Source organism: Carettochelys insculpta, chromosome 2, assembly GCF_033958435.1.
Source record: "Carettochelys insculpta isolate YL-2023 chromosome 2, ASM3395843v1, whole genome shotgun sequence".
Taxonomy (NCBI): Eukaryota; Metazoa; Chordata; order Testudines; family Carettochelyidae; genus Carettochelys; species Carettochelys insculpta.
In genome coordinates this window covers 160,006,686-160,020,542 of record NC_134138.1, presented here as the reverse complement: position 1 = coordinate 160,020,542, position 13,857 = coordinate 160,006,686, and positions in this window count along the sequence as shown.

The window sequence follows — 13,857 nt, the reverse complement described above, 5'->3', positions numbered from 1 at the left end:
ATTTTCTTCACAACTGGCTTGCACTGCATGTCTTCAAATTTGGGCTCCCCGATCGTACAACGAGTTCCACACAGGCAAACCCCTGAGCTCACACTGAGCTCTTCGAAGTACTGGGGCCTTGAAAGCCATGCCAAAAAGAATCTTGTATTTACTATACTATAACTTTATATTGCACAGGAAATTTCAGTTTGTATTATGTCTTTTATTAACAGGCCATTTAGGATGATACAGAGCCATTCACAAGCAGAAAAACAAAAGACCACAGTTAAATTTCAGCTTTTAACAATCTCATCCCCTCCTCCCCCTCAAGGCTCAGGTAGTTCATCCCTCAGTTTATTACTCTTTTCAGATGTCTGCTTCTAGATTGTTAACAAATCCTTGAGGAAAGTGAAGTCAAAGGGCACAGGCATTTCTCTTTAATGTTTCTTAATTAATATTAAATGTGAAGTAAAGAATCTTTAGCTCAGCTGTGATTCATAACAGTGGCCTGGTCTATACTAGGGCTCCAAGTTCATCCCAGATATGCAATTCTAGCCACGCTATTAGCGTAGCTAGAATCAACATATCAGGATCCACTTGGTTCCCTGGTGTAGATCAGGGATCTTCAGGCACTCACCAACATCCCTTACTCCGCGCATCAGCCTGGAGTGCCAAGGTCGGCAGCTGAGCCCAGAGAGATTGATTTTGCTGCTTCTTCACACACCTGGCAAAATCGATCCCCAGAAGATTGGGGGGCAGTGTAAGGGATTTGGGAGTGGGGTGGCTGCTCTGTCCTCTAGGCACCCTCTGCTGCTGAGACACGAGGCTGGCTGAAGCCACTGCAGCCAGATTTACCAGGGCCCTGGTGCCCCAGGAGGTCTCGAGGATTAATCTCTTCATTCTCACTGTTGCCATGAGACAGGTGGGTTATGTTAGTGGCTAGCAGAAGCTTGAAGGTGCGAGCTGCCTTTCTAGGGGCATGAAAGGACAAGCTGCTTCCAGCCACAGGAAAGCAGGAGCAGTGGGAGGAGGAGGAGGGAAGAGATAAGCTCTGGAAAGATATGGACCAAATCATCCATACCTCCATCTTTACCCCCTGTGGCTGGAAGGACATCCAGTCCCTTCCGTCCTGCACAGGGCTGAAAGACTGCTGCTGGCCATGGTCTGGTGCAAACCCTCCCAGAAGTCCGGGGAAGGACGTCTGTGACCCTGCATGCTTTCCACATGTGGCCTCAAGACAACACAATGCCAGATACCAGGAGAGGCAGACCCATGCCGGGGACCCAGCCGAGACCAGAGAGTTGAGAGCACTGAGCAGGGAGAGCTGGGTTAGGTTGGTCAGCCAACGCCATTCTTGTGTGAGAGAGGTGCATGGGAGTGTACGTGAGTGTCACTTCTCCCCATGCAAACCTTAACGATAAGAAGGGACATAAAAAGACTCTAGCTAGGGAGTATTTCTTTTAAACAGAGGCTTGGTCAATTTGAGATTGATTTGAACGTTTGTACCACAGAGTTCTGATTGATTGCTGCTGAACTTGCTCAAATGCAATTTTACCACGTGTCCTGTATTCAGCAAAGGGAACTATGGTCACTGAGGGGCAGGTGGAGGGAAACAACCACTTCAGTAACTTGGGAGAGTCAGCAATAAATAAATATCTCTTCGTTAGGACTCTCTTCCCACAGGGTGACTTAACAGTACTCCCAGTCTCAGCCCTCCTTTCCCCATTGTGAGTGTCTAAATGCATGTAAGCCACTTCTGTCCTCCCCAGGTCTCAGTCTGTTCTCCTGGACTGGCAGCGACACAATGTTTTGACTGGTCAGTGCTGTCTAGGCAATTCTAGAACTCCCTCACCTGACCAGATGCCCATTCTGATGGTTGAGTAGGGAAACCTCCCTCAGGTAATCTGTTCCCTACAGCTTCAGCCCAAGTTACCTCATGGCTCTCATTTGCATCAGCATCATCTTGGCTCTGTGCCATCCGCTTTTTGTAGCTAACTTAGCTCAGGTCCTCAAAGGTAGATCAAGGATATTTAGAATCCTTCCAGAAAACAACTCTCCATGCAGAATATGAGCCTCTCTTTTTTGACCTGACCAGACTCATTTACTCAACTGTGCATGACTAAATTAGGAGTCAGGATGACCTCTGGCACATTTGGTGTTTGTCTGTTGTCTCAATTTCTCAGTAGGGTCAGTAGCTTTTTATTGCCCTCAGAACTTAACTACACTTTAACCACATTCTCCAAAATGCCATAAAACTAAAATGCAAATATAACTTGGCCCACCGAACCATTCCTCCATCTTCACCCACAGAAGTTCCCAAGCACCTCTGGGCTGCTCTTTTCTCATTTCACCAACACATGTCAATAGTGAGCCCCCAACAATTTGGGCTTCTCGGCACAGGATTTAGGTCAGGCACTTGAAAGTCTCGTTCTATTATCAGTAATCAAGATTCAGCAGTAGCCAGGAAGTTCTTCCCTTGCACCTCTCACCCACTATTGGTACCTAGCATAATTGCTGCAGGCTTTTCCCTAGGGTCTGAGCCCCTTTAGTTTAGCAGACAAGAAAACCAAAATGCAGTGGCTGAAACCTGAAGTTAGATGAATTCAGATTGTAACCAAATGCAAACTTTTGAGTCAGGATAATTAACCATAAGAACAAATTCTCAAAGGTAGTGGTAGATTCATCCTCACTCAGAGTCTTCAGATAGAGATGGGATAGCTACAAGATATGCTTTACTTCAGCTAGAAGTTATTGGACTTCACAGTGCCCACTCAGGCGACGTTCACGCTGAGGAGCTATGTACCTTGGCGTGGCCGGAATAGCGATTCCGTGTCTATGAAACATGCCCATTACTTCAAAATAGTTTTCAAAATAATGAACATGCTCTTTTGGCATCCCTGTGCACCTCATTGCAGGAGTAAGGGATGCCTCGAAATAGCCCAGTATTATGACATTTTGCACGGTGTAGACAGCACAAAAGCCCAAAATAGCCTATTTTGCAATAAACTCGAAATATGACAACCAATTTGTATAGCACAAATTGTGTATCTTATTTTGAGGTAAGGATAGAGTGTAAACATAGCCTTACACAATAGGAAGAATAATTCCTTCCACTGCAGGAATTAATGGGTGTAAATTCTATGAGTGGTACTTAACTGGGAATCAGAGCAAATTATCATAGTGGTCCTCTCTGGTCTTATAAATCTATGAACATCAAAATTATATTACTGCAATGCTGCACTTGGGGTACTTTTCTAATCTACTCAGAAACTGAAGCTGGTCCAGAATTATGTTAGGGGCACCTAGATCTTTGGAAAGGTACCTTTTTTGTGTATTCTTATAGATGTGAGAAAAAACAAAACTATCGATTCCTTGAGTAATATTTTGCTGCTCTTGGCCTTACAGTGATTTTAAACCTCAGAACTCTATTTCTGTCACTTCTCTGGGAAGGGGAAAGAACCTCTTGTCAGCATTGAAGCTTGTCCTTTTAATCATGGGCTATATTTTATCCTATTGACGCCATCACTTATTATATGCTGATTGATCACTAAAATATACCAAGCAAACAATTTTACATTATACGCATCCAAGACTGCAATTTTAGGAAGTTTTGGACAAAGCCATAAAAACGCCTTGCACATTTTTCTCTCATTGTAAATTGTTGATGTAAAATGCTTCAGAATTTCATTTCAGCATAAAAAAAGAAAAACTCTTGATGAAAGCTAAGTGCAACATTGAAGGCATTGCTGGCTGCTGCATTGTATAAAATTTATGAAAGAATAATGAAAACAAAAAATTAATATGCAGTGTGTGCAAGTATAAACTAACACTGTACTTGTACAAAATCAGCCAAATTTAAAAATGAATTCTTCTGATAAAGAAGAATTTTAAGTAGTTGGATTTCCCGTATTACAGCATAAAATTATCATGTCATTATGTAGCTTTTGGTAAAGGCATTACTAAAGCAAAGGAAATTTAACAGAAATACAATGCAGATCACTACTGTTACTATGATAATATACATTAGAGCTGGTGATCGTTGTGAGTCACTTTGCCAGTTCAGGAAGGGGACTGAAGACTAGAACTGGTCAGAGATTTTCCATCAACATTTTATTTTTATTAAAAATTGGTATGCAGAAATATTTCAGTTTTCTGTGGGGCAGGTGTTTTGGGTCAGGTCAGCCTGAATTGAAATGTTTTAATTTGTTGAACTGAATTGAACAGTGTCCTTTTGGGAGGTATCAACATGGTGAACCCTGCAAGCTGTGTGACTGGTACATCATGAGAATCATAGGAATTGTAGTCCATCTAAAACAGATCCTCAACCTTTTTGATAAAGTACCCCTTTTCTAAAAAAAATTAAAGTATGCCCTATGCCTACAATTTTCAGACACACATTTTTTTCCTACCATTGCAACAAATTTGTTTAACCAACTTAATTGTAACTGGTTGGTTGGAAGAAATTGCCTATAGGCAATAAACTTGACATCATACTTATGATTGTGCAAAAAGAATTAAACAAGAGATGAACATAAAAGAAAACCAATTTTTGTCAATAAAAAAGGTTGAGAAACACTGAGTTAATGTACCTTCTGGAAGAGCTCTGAGTACCCCCAGGGGTACGTGTACTCCTGGTTGAGAACCACTGATCAAAAAGTCCAGCTCATAGAGGATGATGGAGCATTCTGAAGGCAAGTGTTACTGAAATAAAAGTTTCCCAAATGACCTTATTATTAGTGCTGGGTCAGGGGTATGAAGAACTCAGAATAATATCCAGAAACATTTGGCTCCCACCTTGACATTTTGTCAGATTTGCAGGGACCATGGAAATGGGAGAAGTACAAGACTCTAAACAGAGTAAAGGTGGAAGATAGTCCAGTGGTTAAGACATAGGAGATGCATGGAGGGAGTATAGAGTCAAATGTCAATTGCCCCCTTGCCCAGTTTCTGCTTTGCCTCCTGGCCGAGGAAGAATGGGGCTCTCTTCTCCCACTGCACCTGACCCCTAGCACACTTGACCCCCCTTTCCTGATAGCTGGACCCAGACAGGGAGCAGGAGGAGTGGGACCAGCTGCTGTTCATCCCAGCTGTTTTGGGTCACTGTTCTGTGCAGCACAGCAACTGCCTGGGAGCGGGTCTGGCTGGGCTGGCAGCACACCACACCCTCTCAACTTCCAGCCCTAGCCCAGCTCAAATGCTTGGCTTGTTTATCTTAGCCATAAGAAAGCTGAGTGGCGATATGATTGCTCTCTATAAATACACATGAAGGATGAATACCAAGGAGGGAGAGAAGTTATTTAAGTGAGGTACCAATGCTGACACAAGAAAATACGGATATAAACTGGCCTTCAACAAGTTTAGGCTTGACATTAGATGAATATTTCTAACCATCAGGGGAGTGATATCCTGGAACTGACTTCCATGGAGAGCAGTAGGGTGGGAGATGTGGAACTGGCTTCAAAAGTGGGGTTAATAAGTTTATGGAGGGGGTGCCTCAGACGGCCACAGCTGAGGATGCCAAATTCAGGACAAACAGCTGAGAAATGGGGAAGACTCGCCCTTAACTGGTGGTTTTTCAATCATTAGCTTATACCCAGCTTGTAACAAAAATAAACTTCTGTCTCACTACCTTGACTACCAAGAAATAAAAAATACATTAGTCTTTAGGCATCCCAGCCTCATCTCACAGGCCTTAACTAGACTTTATGATGATTGCCTGCTGAAAAACACATAGGGTCCTTCTAATCCCAAGAGTTCAGACACTTAGCCATGTCTATACATAAGAACTGAACAACAGTCACGCTGGGGCAGACCAAAGGTCCATCTAGCCCAGTATCTTGTCTTCTGACAGTGGACAATGACCCAGAAGGAATGGACAAAATGGGTCGACCATGTGATCTCTTTCCTGTCACTCATTCCCAGTGTCTGGGATATTACTCATATCTTACCCAATAATTACACTGGTTCCAATCCTTTTGTAACTAAAGTCAAATGGTTGAGTGATAAAAGAAACAATCAGGGACTTAATAGTGGTTAATAGATCATGTACCTCCAAGAGCACGAAGAGTAGCAAAGTGCTTATATCAGCTTTGTAACAGCGATGGAATGTACTTCAAGCTTGTAAAATCCCTCTAAGTAACTTCCAAGGGCCTCAGTTCCATATGTTTCCTTTAGCTGTAGATGATCTACAGTCCAGAGTTGAGGCGACAGTAAGCCGGCGGGACCGAGCGTGCTGCTCCAGGTAGGAGCTGGCTGGCACTGGGAGACTCCATTGCATGTGGAGGAGGCATAGTGTACTGCACGCTCCCAGCCAGGCTGCTGCTGACTCCAAGGGCTCCACAGAGAGCCATGGCCCCCAGTGCTGGCAGCAGCGCTGTGCTGAACAGCAGGCAACCAAGCTCGTTAAAGAGGCCAGCAAGGGCTGATCTATGGGAAGTGTGAGTTCTCTCAGCCACTCTCCTAATGGGGTGTCCACTGCCCAGCCTGTGCTGTCCAGCCCTTGCTGTGCTGGCTGGACACTGAACAGCACAGGAACAAGAGCAGTGCAAGGCAGGGACCTGTCCACAGCCAGGTAACTCAGCCATGGTAAGCATTATCTCAGGCCAGCCCTGAAATCCCCACCCCACACTCCCTGCCAACACCCACACACCCCCACACACCACCCCCTTGCCCTGAGTCCCCCCCAACTCCCAGCTTCCTCCCCAGCTCTGAGGTCCCCACACTACTTCCCACACCCAAAGTTCTTACCAGTACTGTCATATTACAACCACCAGTCCCGTGCCCCGACCTCTCCCAAGGCGGGCTTGTGATAAGAGATGTGACAGTACCGGTAAGAAAGTTAAGTTAGGGCAGATCTACCCTAGACCTCAAAGTCAATTTCAGATATGCAATTCTAGCTGCAGTAATTGTGTAGCTACAAACCATGTATCGGAAATCAACCTACTTGACTGTCTTCACTGAGGGAGGTCAACGGGAGCATTTCTCCCATCAAACTCCCTAACTCGAGTACAGGGGACAACTGCCAACCCCAGGCAGATTGATTTTGCACGTCTCTACCAGACGAGTGAAATCAAACTCCAGGAGATCGACCCTGACCAGATTGATCTTACTGGAAGTGTAGACATGCCCTTAGTTTCACCATGGTTCACAGAATTAGGGTATGAAGAAAGCAAAATGGAGACATCTCAGGGGTCTTTTACACCCGTTGCCATGTGCCTGGAAATCTACTGGCTCAAACACAGCTCACATCCTCTGTTTGTGGAAAATTACTGCCCCAAGATGGAGTCCAGGGTCACCTGACCAGGGCTGTCCTTATGCTTCATGGTGCTCTATGCAGAGGCTGGGCAGGGGGCATGGACGAGAGGAAACAGAGGAGTGGGCTCCATGGGGGTGTGTGCTCGGGGCCGAAGAGGGACAGGAGCAGGGGCAGAAGCTCCCGCATGAGATCGGAGGGCGCTGCAGCACCCCCACATATTACATGGATTCCCAGCTGCCTCCAGCGCCGCTCCTGGGGTCCCAGCTGCAGCCCGGGCCTGGGATCCCACATACGCAGCATGAAGCTGTCTAGGGCACCACTAAATTTGAGCATCTGGTGCCCCAAATTTAGTAGTGCCTTTTGCAGCTGCGAATGCTGTGTATGCAGGATAGCCCTATACATGAGTATTTCACATGTGCTTATATTCCTTGACTCTCACAGGCAGCCATTCTGGCAGAGGAGGAGGCACAGTGCACTGCATATTCTGGCAGAAGCATCCACAGGAAGGCTTACTGTGGCCTATTGTTAGAGTCAAGTGTCCTTAATAGGTCATCAATCTTGAACAGTCAATTTCTTTCCAACGGGTTAGGGACCTGAAGAAGTGGGACGATTAAAGAGTGTCCCCATAAAATAAAACCCTCTTTAGTGCTATACTCCATATTTCAGTTTTAGATTTCTTTTTCCTGGAAGCGGGGAGACTCATTTCCCTTCCGCTAACATTCCTAATGACTTCTTATTGTCATTCTTATCTCTAATTGGCTTCCTAGAGAGCATGGTTACATGTATGGATCTCCAGGTAAGAACATTGTTTTAAATTATTCATCGCTCCATCCTAGTCTCGGTTTATTGATTCTGTTGATTGACTAAGTGAACGGCATGACTGCTCGAAATATTAGGATAATAAGTGTAAAACCACTAATCAGGAGTGAGGCAAACAGCTTCTGGCTCTCCTCCATGCTGGTACAAATGAAGTCTATAAAGCAAGACGCTTTAAGAAACTATTTTAAAAGGATAATGTGAAACTGTTGTAAAAGGATATTGTGAACAGTTCTTAACTTTTGAGGCTGTCAACTTTTTTCAGACTATATCATGTTTTGGGTGCCTTGAGGATCATGTTCCTTCCTGTTTGCAATGCTGGAATTATAACAATTGCTTATATGAAAAAGTGACATTTTTAGGAAAGAATTTATGTCTCATATTCTCTGGGTGGACTCACACTGACTCAGTGCAAGATGAGGAATAGGGTAAAGATGGTTTTTTTGCCACCTTTGTGTCATATAGGGCCTGGGACCAGCCTAGTCTGTGGCATAAATGAGAGCTTCTGGAAGGGGTACCACCAATTTAAGTAGCAAAGGTGCAGTGCACTAACCAGGCAGTTTCAGCTGTAGTTTTGTTGGGTGTCCACATTTGTGCTGTACTTCACCTTGTAATTGTGCTGCCCTTTAGGCACTTATCTCTCAGTTCCTGGAAGAGTTTCATGAAACAATGCATTCTGGGATATTTCAAAATGGCTTCTTAGAGACTAAAGGAATTGTGGGAGAATGGCATAATTTTTGTCATTTGAAAATGAGGGTCAGGATGAAATTTCATTGTTCACTTCCTTCCTGCTCTGCAAACTTCTCTGCTGTAGATTTTGGAAAGCTGTCACAAAGCTCACGAAGCAGCTGTTGAGAGGTGGTGATGGGTGCTCCAACCGTATCTGTGGAGAGTTAGAAAGTGTGACCAGCAGCTGAAGGAGTATTTGCTGCACCAATCCTGCATTCTGTCCTTGGAGTAGCTTGATATCTGTGGTAGCTGAGCAGTGTTCACTGAGCAGAATTCTACCAATGAACTGGTGGAATGACTTGCTTGAGAATTGGGATGAGTAGCTGCACCTTCATAATTTCAGAATGAGGAAGACACTTCTGTCCCTCCATGGTGAGCTGGTCCTGACAGTATGTCCACCAGGATGACAGTGCTGATACTTTAGAAAAGAGTGATGATTTTTCTTGTGGAAACTAGGCACACTAGATTCTTAGGGGTCATATGGGCATCAGTCTGGGATCGAAAAGCACCTGGTAAATGCTGTTGTGTTGGAAGTTTGCTTTGAAAACACAATGTATCACAATGGTGTGCAACCACGATAGTCAGTGTGTCAGTGATTGAAGGAGTCAAACAACTGGGATTTCTGATCTATGCGGGAGGTATTGATGGAACCCATTTGTCCATTCTCTGTTCCCTTCTAACCCAACAAACCCAGAAGCATAGTTATGGAAAAGGAATATTGCTTTGTAGAGATGCAATCCATCCTAGTAGATCATCAAACAAGTTCTTGGACACATACCTAGAGTACACAGGCAAAGTGTGTGGGCCACAGAATTATGAGAAATTTAGATTTCTCAAGAACAGGCAAAAGGGGTTTTTCTTCCTGCCACATATTTGTGGAGTCTTTATCACCTCTCTGACTTTAGATGACCCTGCAATACCCACCTGAGGTCCAGCCAGCCAAGCAGCTTGCATGGTGTGTGCTGCCCAAAGAGCAAATGCTGTGTGCACATAGAATGTTTGGATAGGTCAGTGAAATGGATGTTGTGTTTTTTTTTAAATGTGTGTAATGACACTATTAGAAGACAGTAGAGGGGTTTGAGCCATTGATTGAAGAGGGAGCTGCTGGCAGAGCATTGTCAATCAGGCTATGTCTGCATGGCAAGCACTGTCTTGGGACACGGCCGTGTTTTGAAATAGCTGCCTGCTTCTAAGAAATGTGCCCATTATCTTGAAACAGTTTTCAAGATAAGGGGCGCACTATTCCAGCTTCCTTGTACACCTAATAGCAGAGGGATTATGGAGATGCCTCGAAATAGTGCTTTATTTCGTCATGTGGCGCCATTTAAACAGCTGAAATAGCCTATTTCGAGTTTAGGCTGTCATGGAGACAGTCTCAGGAACCTCAGCTATGGAACTGTTTCCCTTCTTGGCCATCTAAATTCAGGTATAATTCTCTAGGTCTGTTACAAAGCCTGCCTTTGAAGTGGTGGTGGTGTTGTTAATAGCAAGACTTGTGTAGCAAGTTTCAAGTATGTAACTGGTATTAAATGTGGTATGGAAATAGTTTTAGTTTTTTTAGGCGTTTAAGGTCCAATTGTCCATTCTACTATGGCTCCTTTGCGCTACTCCTCTGCTACAAAGGGGCCATAAAACCAAAAGAACGGTCCCAAAGGGAACTTTTTTCCTGTATAGGAGAAAAGCCACATGTGGCGAGGATAGCATTTCTGTGTTCCCTTGTGTAGGAGTCATTCCAGGCAAATAAGAGGGTATGGTGGTTTGCCCCTATGAATTAGCTTTTCTTGGTTTCTGGAACAGCCCCTTGAGGCTGTAGGCAGCCAAATGCAAGTTAGGAAAGCCTTCATCTGCCTCAAGTTCCAGTGGAGAATGAACTAACGTCAGGTCAGTGCCTGAATACAGTAAGCATAAAAGGTGTCCAAAAGCCATCTCAGCCATGTTTGAGGGCAAGCCCATCTTCTGGGCTCTTTATTGCTCAACTAGAATGGAGATTCAGACCATTTAAGTCAGGTGCTATGAAAATCTGAATTAAGTGGAGCTCCTTGCTGCTGCCATTGACCACGAACCGAAGCGGCTACTGAGAGCTGGATATGTAGAATCTCCCAGCACCCAGATGGACACCCTCCATCACTTCCATAAAGTTCACTCTAGAGTTGTCCATTCTATTGCTGTCAGTCTCACACTAGGGGGTGAGGTTGGTGGCAGAAATGAAATGAGAAACACTGTGCAAGGCGAGGTGGAAGTCAGCAAACACTTGTGATTTGTGTATTTTTAATGAGAAGGACTAGTCTGAAGCCTCTTGGCTATTAAAAGCTGAAGGCTGTGCCACATGCCATGTGAAAGGTACTTATTCCATAATTTGCAATACAATTTCAGATTGAATAAGACCTCAAAGATACAATAATGAAAGCGTTCTTAATATGGTCATTACTTGAATAGGAATACCCAGTAGTAATCCTAGGTTCCTAATAACTATTTATTAAACCTTCTCATTTGGCTTAATTACCTGCAAACTGATTTTCCTAGGCAAATTCAACTTTGTCTGTCTACTTCTATTAATCCATTCAGCCCTTTCCACAGGCCCCTGGGGCTACAAACCCTCTCTCTGATCACATGCTAATGAGTCATTAGTAATGACTTTCTGTTAATGTGAATAAATCACTCCTTTTTAGTCACTCTTTATTTAAATGAAGAAGTCACTCCAATAACAACTCTATCCCGCCAAGAAGCGGCATGAAGTAAAATGAGCAAACAGCTCTTTCTTAGGCCCAATGGCAAGTACAACTCTACTTGTCCCCTTCAGTGTTTGTCTGCTCCTGAATGCAACTTCTTGCTTATTGGGTGTGTCTACACAAGCTGCCTACTTAGAAGTAGCTGGCACAATGTCGAAATGGTACGTGTCACATCTACATGCATCGTGCGCTATTTCGATGTTGAAATAGAAGTTAGGTGGTGAGACATTGAAATTGCTATTCCTATCCGAAGATGGGAATAGCGCCCTACTTTGACGTTCAACGTCGAAGTAGGACGTGTGTAGATGATCCGCGTCCCACTACGTCAAAATAGTGGGGTCCTCCGTGGCAGCCATCAGCTGAGGGATTGAGAGATGCTCTGTCCAGCCCCTGCAGGGCTCTATGGTAGCCGTGCGCAGCAGCCTTTAGCCCAGGGCTGCTGGCTGCTGCTGCTGCTGAGACTGCTCCAGCTGGGGGTCCATGCTGCGTGCATGGGGTCTGCAACCGGTTGTCGGCTCTGTGTATCTCGTGCTGTGCAGGCCGAGTGTGTCTGGGAGGGGCCCTTTAAGGGAGCGGCTTGGGGCTTTTCTGGCCCCTTATTTCAACAGGGAGCACTTGTGTGTGTGGACGCTCTGCATTCCCTTCTGGGGCAGCTCCTTTCGACGTTCTACGTCGCTACTTCTACATTGAACATTGATGGCACCAGCCCTAGAGGATGTGTAGATGATACATGTCGAAGTAGCCTATTTCAATGGTCTTATGTGGAAATAGGCTACTTCGACGTAATGTGCTAGTGTAGACATAGCCGTTTTGTTTTTAATTACATCTTGAAACTCCACAATGCATAGCTGGATTTTCAGACATTTTACCAATCACGCTGAACAAAGACCCAAATTCATTCTTAGGGTAACTACTGAACTGAAAAGTTTCTGCAGGGACAAATTGGGTCCAAGATTTATGAACTGTAGGCTTCATCTTTTTTTAAGATCTAGTGCGTTAGCACCAAAACGGAGCGTAGCATGGGTTATGGCAGACATTGCAGTCAGACACCTGCAACTGGCCCATTCACTTGGCCTCAGGGTATTTGGACTTAGGAACTGTTTAACTGCACTGTAGGGGTGCGTCTACACTTGCATTCCTCTTTCGAAAGAGGCATGCAAATGAGGTAAATCAAAAATGCAAATGATGTATAAATTTGCATATTAGCCACATCATTTGCATATTCTAATTTCCAAAAGAGCTTCTTTTGAAAGAAGAACGCCAGTGTAGGTGCTGCTTTTTTGAAAGTAAACCCTATCTTTGAAAGAATCTTTCTTCCCATTAAATAAAGGGAAGAAGGAATCTTTCAAAGATGGGGTTTACTTTCAAAAGAGCAGTGTCTACACTGGCTTTCTTCATTCGAAAGAAGCTCTTTTGGAAATTAGACTATGCAAATGAGGTGCTGAACATGCAAATTTATATCTCATTTGCATTTTTAATTTAGCTCATTTGCATGCCTCTTTTGAAAGAGGAATGCAAGTGTAGATGCACCCTAGGTGTTTAGGTCTGAGCTGGAGCCTAGCTTCTATGACATGGCAAGCAGAAAGAGGCCCAGAGATCAGGCTGGAATTTTCACACTGCAGTTAAACAGCCCCTGAGCCCAATCACATCAGCCTGGACCAGCCTGCACGGAACAGCAGCACCTTTTAAATGGCAGTGTTGACATGCCCTTAGTGGCCTGGCAGTAGACATGCTCTGGGACAGGTTTACATTGTTGTTAGTAGTTAAAGTAGGCTAGCTAGCCCCCAACTTTAAACACAAGATTTAATTGTCTTACAATGCATTGTAAAATTCAGGAAACATCTGAAACTACAGTGTATACACACTACTTTTTAGTAGTTTCAGATGCCACCTACATTAGCACAGGGAAAGATTTTTAACTAGCATAAATGCTGGGCCAAACTTAGCCATCTGTTAGCCCACTGCAATACCATTAATAGTCAGCAGAGTTGTACCAGGATAAATGAGGGCAATCAGAACCACTGAGGCTTGGTCTACGTTAGACCTTACAGTTGACTGCACATATACAGTTCTAGCTATGGCAATTACGTAGCTAGAATCGACATATCTACAGTTGACTGTAAGGCCTGTCCTTACTGAGGGAGGCTGACAGGAGCATTTCTCATGTTGGCCTGCCTTACTTCTCGAAAGAGTAGGAGTACAGGGGGTTGACTGCAGACCCCAGAGGAATCGATTTCATGTGTCTTTACCAGAAGTGTGAAATCAGTTTCCTTTTGTGTAGACATATCCTGAAAGCGGCTAGAGGGAAAAATGTTGTAGTGTAAGCGATGTCATCTGCCTGAGTCTGTG